Raw genomic sequence first — 13,513 nt, forward strand, 5'->3', positions numbered from 1 at the left:
GAAACACAATGTTTGTTCGAAACGCGTCAACCTGATTCATTTGGCCGTGTCCTGGTGGTAGTACTCATTGTACAGTCTATTCTATAAACACTCTTCGACTGGTGGTGGTGTGCAGCCGAACTGATTTTGTACCCAGTGTCATGTAAGTGAGCTGGGGTAGCACCCAAACCACTGAGTCCATCAGGACATTACATTCGCCTGGAGCAGCGTACCTTTCTTTTCTCCACAAAGGGTTTTTGCTGAGATCCTAAAGAACATATCGATCTGCCTAGAACAAAAGAAGGCTGGACGGCATCACTCCTGTGCAATTTCTTTATTTAAATACCGGATACAAAGGTGAACTACAGATACAAGCCAACATGCTACACACCAAGGCCGGGTGCTTACGTATAGCTCAAAAAACTGATGTCTACAGACAGGTATATATACACACAAATGCATAGATAATTACACAAGGTGATGGTTATCAATTAACACCCTAATTGGCAATCAATTGATCGAATACGTGTATAAAAAAAAAACGTGTCAAACAGAAACCTCTCACCCCTTCCATATGAATGAATAAACCTTAATGTGTGTGTTTTGTGTGCCCTGTTGTGAACATCCATGATAGATGTTGGGAAAACAATGATAAGGGAATATAAATATGTGCTAGACGGACAAACAAAGGATCCATCTAAAGATATGTTTAGCACAATTGTTTAATACTGATAAAATTTAGTTAATTATCAAAAATATTTTTTTTGTTTAAATTATACATTTTATTGCTAAAACCCTTACAATTCTTTTAATATAATCTTTTATACCGTGATTTTTACAACTTCTAAAACGTTTTTTTGATCATAAAGAGGAGCAGCAGTCACAGTACCATGGAACCCTGGTTGAGGATGGCTGCTCCATGATATTCACCTTTGCTGCTCCCATAGAAGCTACATAAAAGATTATGTAGGGAGCTGAGGGGAGGGGTGGAGGAGCTGGGCCAGCACAGAGATTAATTAGACACTCTTAGACAAGGAGAGGACTATGTATGTGCAAGAAAGGAGGGGGCTGTGCTAGATAATTGACACTTACTGAAGTAGACAAATTTCATATCATGTTCAAAGGCACATTGCCAAGAATAACAAATACAGTAGGTGACCGCGATATTGTGTCAATCTCGCTCCCTTTCTCGGCGAGATTGACCACCTACGAGCCCCATCGCGGGAGCCAGCGCCGAGCTGGCTTGCCGCGATGGAGACAAAGCTGTCATAGAAGCGACGGGAGATCCGACTTGGATTCCCGCCAATTCTACACGTGTGCGGCGTTTGTTATGAATCCTGAGGGGGAACTCGCCGCCGGATTTTAAATAAAAATCCGGCATGGGTTCCCCCCTCAGGAGCATACCGGGCCCTTAGGTCTGGTATGGGTTGTAAGGAGACCCCCCCTACGCTGAAAAAACGGCGTAGGGGGTCCCCCTACAATCCATACCAGACCTGTATCCAAAGCACGCTACCCGGCCGGCCAGGAAGAGAGTGGGGACGAGCGAGCGGCTGGCCGGGTAGCGTGCTTTGGATACGGGTCTGGTATGGATTGTAGGGGGACCCCCTACGCCGTTTTTGGGTCTCCTTACAACCCATACCAGACCTAAGGGCCCGGTATGCTCCTGAGGGGGGAACCCATTCCGGATTTTTATTTAAAATCCGGCGGGGAGTTCCCTCCTCAGGATTCATAACAAACGCCGCACACGTGTAGAATTGGCGGGAATCCAAGTCGGATCTCTCGTCGATTCTATGACGCGCTTGCTGGAATGTGCTTTTACTATTCCAGCGAGATGTCGGCACCCTGTCGCCGAGAATCAGCGCGAGGCCGTCATGCTAAAAACACATTCTCGGCGGCAGGTACTGTAGTTTATGGCAAGGAAAAACACAGATATACCTGATTTTTTTTTTGTGCTTTTCAACCTGAAATGTTTTAAGTTTGTAACAGGGTCTCTTTACAATCACTAAAAGTGAATGTAGTTCTCTGATTTCAGATGAGGACTATCCAATGCTAAAAACTCCACTTCTCCTTTACAGTGAACAACCACCGGGTAGTGTAAGTAATAAGGCACAGCAGAAAGTAATTACTTTAATACCCAGCCTAGTGAAATGTATTTCACAATCTTCAGTTTCCTGTATTTTAAGCCAATTTATCAAGTGAGGAATAAAAAGCCATACTGGGCTCAGAATAAAGCAAAGCAATGTGTAATTAATGCTGCATAATGAATAAAAGATTAGATCCAATGTAACAAAGAGACGATCATTCAGTCATAAAGTGAAAGTTGCCCAGGATCATAAAAAGGTAAGAAAGAAAAAAAAACAAGCTTATTTATCTCCTACATAAATATAGCCAAAAGCAAAGCATCAAAGCACACAAAAAGCAATTATTACACCACGGGGTTGGTATATTATAGCTTGAATCTAATGCAGCTTTAATAAGCGTGTCTATAAAATTAATAATAAACTTCCATATGTGAAGACATTACATTTTGTAATTTACGGGCACATCGAGGTAGAAAATTCATAGTGGAGGAAAAGAGTCTTCCGAGGTTAGCCGAGAATACCAAACAGGTCTGATCCCCTCTGTTTCTAAATGCAGCCATGCATATTAATATTGTTGAGAGAGGATTCTTTGTATATTTTAACTGTTAGCCTCAGAACTGTCATCTGGTGTGTACGACCAATATTAGAAAAATTCTATTAAACAAATTAAATCCACAAAATCCACTTTTAAATGGTTTTGGATAATTTCCTACTTGGATGACAATTTTCTAAAGCTCTTTGTATTATAACCAACTGCCATTTATAAGAAACGATACAGTTTTCTCCCTTTTTCATCGTTTTATTGTAACTCAGCGTTGCTGATCTCCTCCAGTGTGGCCCAGCCGCTTCCTGTGCCCTCACTCCAGCATCAGCTATAGACTGTACTTGTGGTGTGGTGGTGCTTGTGCACCTTCCAAAAGGATGAATAGTAAAATATGGAAATCGTGTCTAAAATACACGAAATAATGGCCGTACAAACACGATCCGAATATCGTACGAAAACTGTCGTCCGAGGAAGAATCGTACGATAATCGGATCGTTAGTACGGAGCTTTCGAGAGCCGACCATGACAATTCATCTGATATTATTAGATCGGACAAGCACGAAAAATTTCCTCGTATGATACTAGATTGTACTAGATACTAGATTGTACGATTTTCTATTAGTCGGTACAGTTGTCGTTCGAAAATACAACACAAATACCGTATTTATCGGCGTATACCGCGCACTTTTTTGCCCTAAAAATCAGGGCAAAATCGTGGGCGCGCGGTATACACCGATACCCGCTTTCCCGCGCCGAGTTTTGAATACCTCGCCGACATATACCGAGCGCAGTACACTCGGGTATAGTCGGGCAGTCTCGGCTCCTTCCGCACTCACGTCCTGGACGTACAGGACGTCAGCGCGGGTAGCCGAGCATTGATGACAATACACGAGTGTACTGCGCTCTGTATATGTCGGCGCAGTATTCAAACTCGGCGCGGGAAACGAGCGGGGAGGACGCGAGGACGCCGCAGAAGGACGCCGGACCCGCCGAAGAGGACACCCGACCCGCCGAAGAGGACACCCGACCCGCCGAAGGCGGACGCCGGACCCGCCGAAGAGGACACCCGAAGCCGCAGAAGGACGCCAGACCTGACGAGGCTGCCGATGGACGCCGTGCAAGACATCAAAATTGTAAGTACAAAAAAAAAACAAAAAAAAATTTTTTCCACAGGATTGGGGGCCACTTTAGGGGTGCGCGGTATACGCGGGAGCGCGTTATACCGCGATAAATACAGTACATTACAACACATAACATTGCTTTCTCTGTCGTAAGAGAATTTTTGGTGACTTTAGTAACCTATTCAACTCCTACTATTAAGCGGAAAAAGTCAGAGGACCTGTCGTCCGATTTTTGAATCATGTGTCTGGGCCATTAGTAGCATGTGCAGCACCTAAAGAATACAGAGCTAGGAACTCAGCCTAACTGTCAAGTATACATATTCTCAGTAGCATTTAGACAGGAGAAATGAGACCTTGAGGGTTGGTTCACACTTTAAAACGCACTCCAGATCAGTCCCGGATGCGTTTCTGCATGCGCGTTTTTTTTTTAAATCGAATCTTTTTTTTTTTTTTATATGCAAACAACATTGAGACAATGCAAACAAATTATACAAACACAATCACATTAAACAAAACACAACCCAAAAAAAACTCATGCACTTTTTTTTAATGCATTACCGGATGCATTTTTTCTTTTTTTTCCTGTAACCTTTAGGGGGGGGGGGGGGGGGATTCCAAAAAGCGGAAGTTCCATTTTTTAGTGGAACTCTGCTTTAGAGTAGGCAGTGAGGAGGCAATATCACTGCTTGATAAAACAAAAACAGGTGTTGTATCCAAACCTACCTAAAAAAGACTTAAAAAAAAATACTAATGTAGCACCATCTACCATAACCACACCGCTACAATAATAATATATTTTAAAAATATACCAGTATATACCGGCATGTCACAGCGGGAGATCAGGTACATGAGGCTTCAGATGGGCAAAGTTAGGCATACAGCTGGGCACAGTGAGGCATGCAGATGGGAACAGTGAGGCATGCAGATGGGCACAGTGGGGCTGCAAATTGGCACAGTGAAGCTGCAAATGGGCACAGTGAAGCTGCAAATGGACACAGTGAGGCTGCAAATGGGCACAGTGAAGCTGCAAATGGGCACAGTAAAGCTGCAAATGGACACAGCGAATCTGCAGATGGGAACAGTGAGGCTGCAAATGGGCACAGGGAGGCATGCAGATGGGCACAGTGAGGCTTCAAATGGGCACAGTGAAGCTGCAAATGGGCACAGAGAAGCTGCAAATGGGCACAGAGAAGCTGCAAATGGGCTAAGTGAAGCTGCAAATGGACACAGTGAAGCTGCACATGGGCACAGTGAGGCTGCAAATGGGCACAGTGAGGATGCAAATGGGCATTGTTGACCCTCTTTTCCACTTACAGTAGCTTCTGCATTTCTCACCCTAGGCTTATACTCGAGTCAATACGTTTTCCCAGTTTTTTGTGGTAAAATTAGGTGCCTCGGCTTATATTCAGGTCGACTTATGCCGCGTACACACGATCATTTTTCGGCATGAAAAAAAACAGTTTTTTCCAACTTCATCATTAAAACGACGTTGCCCACACACGATCGTTTTAAAAAAATGTTCTAGCAAAGCGCGGTGACGTACAACACGTACGACAGCACTATTAAGGGGAAGTTCCATGTGGATGACGCCACCCTTGGGGCTGCTTTAGCTGATTTCCTGTTAGGCCCCATACACACGAGAGGATTTATCCGCGAATACGCTCCAGCGGACCGTTTCCGCGGATAAATCCTCTCGAGGATTTCAGCGGATTTCTCTGCGATGGAGTGTACTCACCATCGCATTGAAATCCACGCCGAAATCCTCTGGCGATGACGTGTCGCGCCGTCGCCGCGATTATGACGCGGCGACGTGCGCGACGCTGTCATATAAGGAATTCCACGCATGCGTCGAATCATTACGACGCATGCGGGGAATCCCTTTAGACGGATGGATCCGGTGAGTCTATACAGACCAGCGGATCCATCCGTTGGGATGGATTCCAGCAGATAGATTTGTTTAGCATGTCAGCAAATATTCGATCTGCTGGAATCCATCCCAGGGGATAAATATCCGCGGAAACAGATCCGCTGAAGTGTACACACCATAGGATCTATCCGCTGAAACCCATTTGCTGGGATTTTTCAGCGGATGGATTCTATCGTGTGTATGGGGCCTTAGTAAAAGACGATTCACGCTTTTCTGTCTGTTACAGCGTGATGAATGTGCTTACTCCATTACGAATGGTAGTTTTACCAGAACGCGCGCTCCCGTCTCATAACTTGCTTCTTAGCATGCACAGGTTTTTAACGTAGTTTTAGCCCACACACGATCATTTTTTACAACCCGAAAAACGACATCGTTTAAAACGTTGTTAAAAAATGCAGCATGTTCGAAAAAAATAATTGACATTTTTCAGAACCCGAAAAATTATGTGAAGCCCACACATGATCATTTTAAATTACATTTTTTAAAATGTAGTTTTTTTCATGCTGAAAAATGATCGTGTGTACGCGGCATTATACTCGAGTATATACTGTAATAATAAAAACAAAAAAATTAAAACAGAGTTTATACTGCATAGCAGTTAGCTTGCTACCTGTTTACTGTAAGTAGAAGAAAGAAAGTCACCGCTCCAGGTGGGTCTACTATACGGTCACACACTGTTACAGGATTCCAAGGGTGCTGGCGGTGCACTAGGCAAGCATAAAAGATAGATGAAGGATGGATGGCCGCACTCCAAAAACCGTACAGGTTGTCTTGTATTAAATGAACAGCAAATACATCACCAGATCAAAACAACAGGAACAGGGGAACAGCCGACGTTTCGCACAAAATCAGTGCTTATTCATTTTGTTTACTGTAAGTGGTTAACATTATATCCACTTGCCGACCTCCTCATGTAGATATACGTCAGCAGAATGGCATGGACAGGCACATCAACGTACCTGTACGTGCTCTGCTTGACGTGGGTGGGGGGTCCGATCGGGACCCCCCCCCGCTACATGCGGCGGTCGGTAAGCCTCTGGGAGCGATCCGGGACGACGGCGTTTATAGCCGCTCCGTCGCGATCGCTCCCCGGAGCTGAAGAACGGGGAGAGCCGTGTGTAAACACGGCTTCCCCGTGCTTCACTGTGGCGGCGCATCGATCGAGTGATCCCTTTTATAGGGGAGACTCGATCGATGATGTCAGTCCTACAGCCACACCCCCCTACAGCAGTAAACACACACTAAGTGAACACTAAATGTTACAGCGCCCCCTGTGTTTAACTCCCAAACTGCAACTGTCATTTTCACAATAAAGAATGCAATTTAAATGCATTTTTTGCTGTGAAAATGACAATGGTCCCAAAAATGTGTCAACATTGTCCGAAGTGTCCGCCATAATGTCGCAGTCACGAAAAAAATCGCTGATCGCCACCATTAGTAGTAAAAAAAAATAAAAAATAAAAAATGCAATAAAACTATCCCCTATTTTGTAAACGCTATAAATTTTGCACAAACCAACCGATAAACGATTATTGCGATTTTTTTTTTACCAAAAATAGGTAGAAGAATACGTATCGGCCTAAACTGAGGGAATTTTTTTTTTTATATATGTTTTTGGGGGATATTTATTATAGCAAAAAGTAAAAAATATTGAATTTTTTTCAAAATTGACGCTTTATTTTTGTTTATAGCGCAAAAAATAAAAACCGCAGAGGTCATCAAATACCACCAAAAGAAAGCTCTATTTGTGGGGAAAAAAGGACGGCAATTTTGTTTGGGAGCCACGTCACACGACCGCGCAATTGTCTGTTAAAGCGACGCAGTCCCGAACTGTAAAAACCCCTTGGGTCATTTAGCAGCATATTGGTCCGGGGCTTAAGTGGATATATTTGTATGCATTATTAAATATAAAGCTAATTTAATAATGTTTGTTTTATTTTGTTTTATTTTCTATTTTGACCAACAAAAATAATAAAATATATTATATACACTATTTGTTAAAGCTGCAAAATAGCGTCACACACAATGGTACATTTTGCATCCAAGCCTATCGAAGTACAACCCTCGCTTTTCGCCTTAAGCACCACTTTCACTTTCATTTTCCTCTATTTTTAGAAAAAGGCAATCTGCTCTGAAATATTAATTAAAATTTTCAGGTGAGAAGAGTGACAGCTAGGATTGCGACGATGGTTGATGGTGAACATCAAGGGACGGATCATGGAAAGCACTGCTCAATATTTCATTTAGTTCCTTTTGATGGCATCTCAGCCTGAAAGAAATACTGTAAAATATTCTGTACCTCAAAAGATCTGGGTGCATATGTCTCCCATCAAAGGATTAATGAAGGCGAGCCGGCTGCATAAAGTATTTTATTCTGTGTAAATGATTTATGTAAGCATGGATGGAGTAAATGTGTGTTTTTGTGTAGTTCTGCTCTCACATAAATTTTCATCATGTGTTTGAACTGTACTTGCTCTGTACTTTAATCATTCGGGATGTGAATATTTGTTGAGAAAAATCTATATATTGAAGCATCGCGATGGGCGGTTTAAAGATTCCCAGGCATGGTCCAATAAAACCAAGTGATGGAACAGACTGAGCATCGCTAGGTAAAAATAGTAATATGCATTTTTTACTGGGGAGTCTATGCAAAAAAAAAAAATATATATATATGTCATTGTGGCCCCCCTAATATTCATACTAGACTCTGGTATGGATTTTATGGGGAACCCCTTACATTTTGAGGTGCCCTTCAAAGTCCACATCAGACCCTGCATGCAGACTCGCTGGCTAAACCATACCAGGCCGCATCCTCTAAACATTGGTAAGAAGGTACCATGCCAGGGGTTGACAAGGGGGAAAAGGTGGGTTGGCAATGGGCAGGTTCCTAACCAGGCAGCTGCCTACAGCAAAGCTAAGTAATGAAAGCTTTTCAGCAAGTTACTCTCTAATTTCTAGCTGCGGAATTTGCAGGCGTCGGAGAGTCTGAGCGGGTCCGTGGCTCCGTGTTTCGGGGTGCCTGTGGCAGAGCGGGTGGATGACAACGTGGGCTGCCAGGTGCCTCGGTGTGTGGGCAGGCAGCTCGGCAGTGAGTGAAGCCTCGTACACACGATAGGTTAACCAGAGGACAACGGTCTGAAGGACCGTTGTCTTAGGTTAACCGATGAAGCTGACTGATGGTCCGTCACGCCTACACACCATAGGTTAAATAACCGATTGTGTCAGAACGCGGTAACGTAAAACACAACGACGTGCTGAAAAAAGCGAAGTTCAATGCTTTCAAGCATGCGTCGACTTGATTCTGAGCATGCGTGGATTTTTAACCGATGGTTGTGCCTACTAACGATCGGTTTTGACCTATCGGTTACCAATCCATAGGTTACATTTTAAAGCAAGTTGTCTTTTTTTTAACCGAAGGTTAAATACCCTATGGGGCCCACACACGATCGGTTTTGACCGATGAAAACGGTCCTTCAGACCATTGTCCTCTGGTTAACCTATCATGTGTATGAGGCCTTAGAGCCGGTTCACACACAGGCGGCACGACTTTGGGGGCGACTCGGCAAATCGATCTCAAGGCGACTTGAGAGGCAACTTGCAAAATGACTTCTGTATTGAAGTCAATGCAAGTCGCCCCGAGTCGCCCCCAAAGTCGTACATGAACCCTTTTTCTAAGTCGGAGCGACTACTGCGGACTGCGACTTGTCAGGCGGCTGAGTCGCCTGACAGGTTGCCCCTGTGTGAACCGGCTCTTAGGCCCTGTACACACGAGAGGATCCATCCGCTGGAATTGATCCGCGGACCGGCTCCAGCGGATAGATCCCCTGGTGTGTACAATCCAGCGGATCCGTTTCCGCGGATTTTTATCCCCTGGGATGGATTTCCAGCGGATAAAAATTTGAAGACATGCTTTAAAATCTATCCGCTGGAATCCATCCCAACGGATTGATCCGCTGGTCTGTACAGACTCACTGGATCAATCCGTCCGAATGAATCCCCCGCATGCGTCGTAATGATTCGACGCATGCGTGGAATTCCTTATATGACAGCATCGCGCACGTCGCCGCGTCATCATCGCGGCGACGGCGTGACACGTCATCGCGATGGGATTTCGGCGCGGATTTCGATCCGATGGTGAGTACACTCCATCGGATCAAAATCCGCGGAAATCCTCGAGAGGATTTATCCGCGGATACGGTCCGGCGGACCGTATCCGCGGATCAATCCTCTCGTGTGTACTAGGCCTTAGAGTTAGAGAGTGGGTGGTCAGCTGGTCGGCTCTGTGGGTGAGCGGGCGGCTGGCCAATCAACAAGCTGGCGGCCTGGGGAGCAGAGAGATGACATCATCTCTCACCGCCCTGCACGTGACGTGGCAAGTGACAATCCGCAACTTGTGCCTTATCTGCATTATCTGCATTTAATTAGACTCAGAACCTGTGTAATTCATATGTGTTTGGGTTTAAAGGGATGAGGTGGCAACCCGACTGCCATAGTACATCTATGAGGCAAGCAGTCACCTCTCATAACATCCCAAACAAATATAAATTAAAGTTGTACTATATATTATTGAACATGCAGTATATCTGATTCCAAATCTGAAGCATAGACCACCTTTTCCAACTTAAATTGTAAAACTATAAAGATAATTTATTCCAGTACACATGCGGTTGTGTTCTGCAAACTGCAGCTTCAAACAAGGCATTACCTCGTTATATTTGTTGCCGCCCGTGGCCATTCCAATGTAAATTGTGTAACATAATATCATAATAAAGTCTTCACTGATGGCCTATCCTTTTCAATGCTTTGCATTTGTGCGTCGTTTGTTTTGCTCCAGGTGGAGTAATTATATCCAGATGTAACCGTTTCTAGACAGACGTTTTTCAGATGTGACCGAGTTCAAGGGTCTACAATTGTCTCTATTTTTTAGGTCCTGGAGCTACACCAGTTCATTATAGGCAGTTATACATTTCATCGGCATGACATTTTACCCCATAAATAAAGAAATCTATAGGAACCAACTGAAGAAAAAAAAGGCGCGATTGCTCTAGACGTGTACATGTCAACCTTTGTTTAAATCTAAACACATCAGGAGGTTCGTAAATGCTAAAATGGAGATTATTGGCACTATCCAACCTCGAAAACTGGAAGGAAGCTTGGAAGTACATTTCAAAGACTTCAAAGTTTTGGTGAAACCGAGCAGAGGATTCTATGGGGAGACGTATTAGAGGAAGAAAGCGATGCTGCAGATCATGAGCAAAGCTTCACCAGGAGCAATGTATTTGTTTCTAAAGCTTGCATCTCTGGAGAGAAGCACTTCATCTAAATCTGCTACAGAAAAGGTTGAAGGCTTCTAGGCTATTCAGTGCGGGAGATAAGAAGGTCACATGATCTTATGTACCATTAAATCTTACTCTAGGTTTACACTAATTCTTATAAATAGTACCTTTTTTCAGGAGCTGACAAGGGCACTCCCCTTAAGGTTTATGCAGCCAAGAGATTTCATGCAGCTAAAAGTACGATTCATCTAAAATACTGTATCACCAAATAATTACTTTTTTAACGTCTGAAAGTGGATCAAAACCCAATAAAACATTTTCATTAACCACTTAACCCCCGGACCATATTGCTGGTCAAAGACCAGAGCACTTTTTGCGATTCGGCGCTGCGTCGCTTTAACTGACAATTGCGCGGTCGTGCGACGTGGCTCCCAAACAAAATTGGCGTCATTTTTTTCCCCACAAATAGAGCTTTCTTTTGGTGGTATTTGATCAAATGAAAAATTAATATTTTTTACTTTTTGCTATAATAAATATCCCCCAAAAATATATCAAAAAACGTTTTTTTCCCCTCAGTTTAGGCCGGCACGTATTCGTCTACATATTTTTCGTAAAAAAATCGCAATAAGCGTTTATTGATTGGTTTGTGCAAAAGTTATAGCGTTTACAAAATAGGGGGTATTTTTATGGCATTTTTATTAATATTTTTTTTTACTAGTAATGGAGGCGATCAGCAATTTTTTTCCGGTACTGCGACATTATGGCGGACACTTCGGACACTTTTGACACATTTTTGGGACCATTGGCATTTTTATAGCGATCAGTGCTAAAAAAAAAAAATTGGATTACTATAAAAATGCCACTGGCAGTGAAGGGGTTAACACTAGGGGGCAGAGAAGGGGTTAAGTATGTTCCCTGGGTGTATTCTAACTGTAGGGGGGTGGCCTCACTAGGGGAAATTACTGATCTTCTGTTCATACATTGTATGAACAGAAGATCAGCATTTCTCTCCCTGACAGGACCGGGAGCTGTGTGTTTACACACACAGCTCCCGGTCCCCGCTTTGTAACGAGCGATCGCGTGTGCCCGGCGGCGATCCCGCCTGCCGGGCACGCGCACGGAAGTCGGGGGCGCGCCCCTAGTGGCCTGCGTGAGAGCCGACGTATAGCTATGTGCTCTCGTGCAGGGGAGCCGACCTGCCGCCGTAAAACGACGGCGGCTGGTCGGAAAGTTGTTAAAGAGCCCATTTACAAATTTAAACAATGGGGTTGATTTACTAAAGGCAAATAGTCTGTGCACTGCAAGTGCAGTTATTCTAGATATGAGGGGAAAATGCAAGGAAATTAAAAAAGCAGCATTTTTGATTGTACATAATTGGATGATATAAATCAGCAGAGCTTCCCCTCATTTCAGAGCTTCCCTACAGATCCAGTGCACAGTACACTTGGTAAATTAGTCAATTAACCACTTGCCGACCAGTGCATGACTATATACGTCTGCACAATGGTTCGGCTGGGCATATGGGCGTACAGGTACTTCCCCTTTAAGACGCGGCATTGTGGGCTCCGTGAGTGTGACCGCAGATCCCGCGGACTTGATGTCCGCCGGGAGTTCCGCGATCGTCTCATGGAGAGGAAGAACGGGGAAATACTGATATAAACAAGCATTTCCCCATTCTGCCTAGTGACAAGGATACTGATCACAGCTCCCTGTAATCGAGAGCGGTGATCAGTGTTGTGTCACGTAGCCCAATGCGAGGCATTATGAAAAATAGGTAATGTCCAGTTTTCAGAACAACATTGTGCTTTGGCAACCTATTCATTTCAATGGGCTGCTTCACACCACACACATTAACACAGGACATAATGCACATTAACGCCACTGGGTGGGTGGCTCACTTAAGTCTATGTCTTTTTTCCAAGAAGTTGGATGACATAATAGTTAACTGATTCCTTTTAAAAATGATTTAAAATAGATAAAAATCAATCATATAATGTACCTGCAGTTTCTAGTTTCGTTTTGCATGTTGTCTCCTGCTTCTGTGATGTACAGAGCCACAGAGCCAATACAGGGCAGTGATGGTTTGCAAAACGAAACTGATTGGTGCTGAGGGGTTTTAGACACACAGTAATCACACCTCCTTGATCAGTGACCACAGAGAGAAAGCTCCCAGTACTGTGGTTATCAGGAAACAAAAAAACAGAAAGTGTGGAGATCAGAGAAGAATTACAGCAACCTGAGAGCAAAAACGAACAATGAGGATATGAAAACAGCACTGCATTAAGGTAGTTGGTCCAAAAATCAGCAATTCCTCCCAATTAATATTCCGTAACATAATGAAGAAGGGGTCCTTCCAAAAAAAAACACACCAGAGTTACACTTTAGATAGCACCAACTTCATCCCTCCCCACCAATCATGACAGCCAATTGTTCTACACTTCTTTGCAGTAATGTGCTAAGAATCATTTGTCTATGTCAAGGGTCCCCAAACTTTTTAACCACTTCCATACCGGGCACATATACACCTTCCCGCCCAAGCCAATTTTCAGCTTTCAGCACTGTCGCACTTTGAATGGCAATTGCGC

At 43.9% G+C, this 13,513-nt stretch overlaps 1 protein-coding gene across 2 annotated transcripts in view; it reads right to left on the bottom strand.

Annotated features, from left to right (window-relative positions):
* SORCS2 (sortilin related VPS10 domain containing receptor 2) overlaps nt 1–13,513 on the bottom strand; it is a 1,216,738-nt gene that overhangs the window by 272,344 nt on the left and 930,881 nt on the right. The gene's annotated exons all lie outside the window — the stretch shown is intronic.

The sequence above is a fragment of the Rana temporaria genome, chromosome 1 (genome assembly GCF_905171775.1).
Source record: "Rana temporaria chromosome 1, aRanTem1.1, whole genome shotgun sequence".
Taxonomy (NCBI): domain Eukaryota; kingdom Metazoa; phylum Chordata; class Amphibia; order Anura; family Ranidae; genus Rana; species Rana temporaria.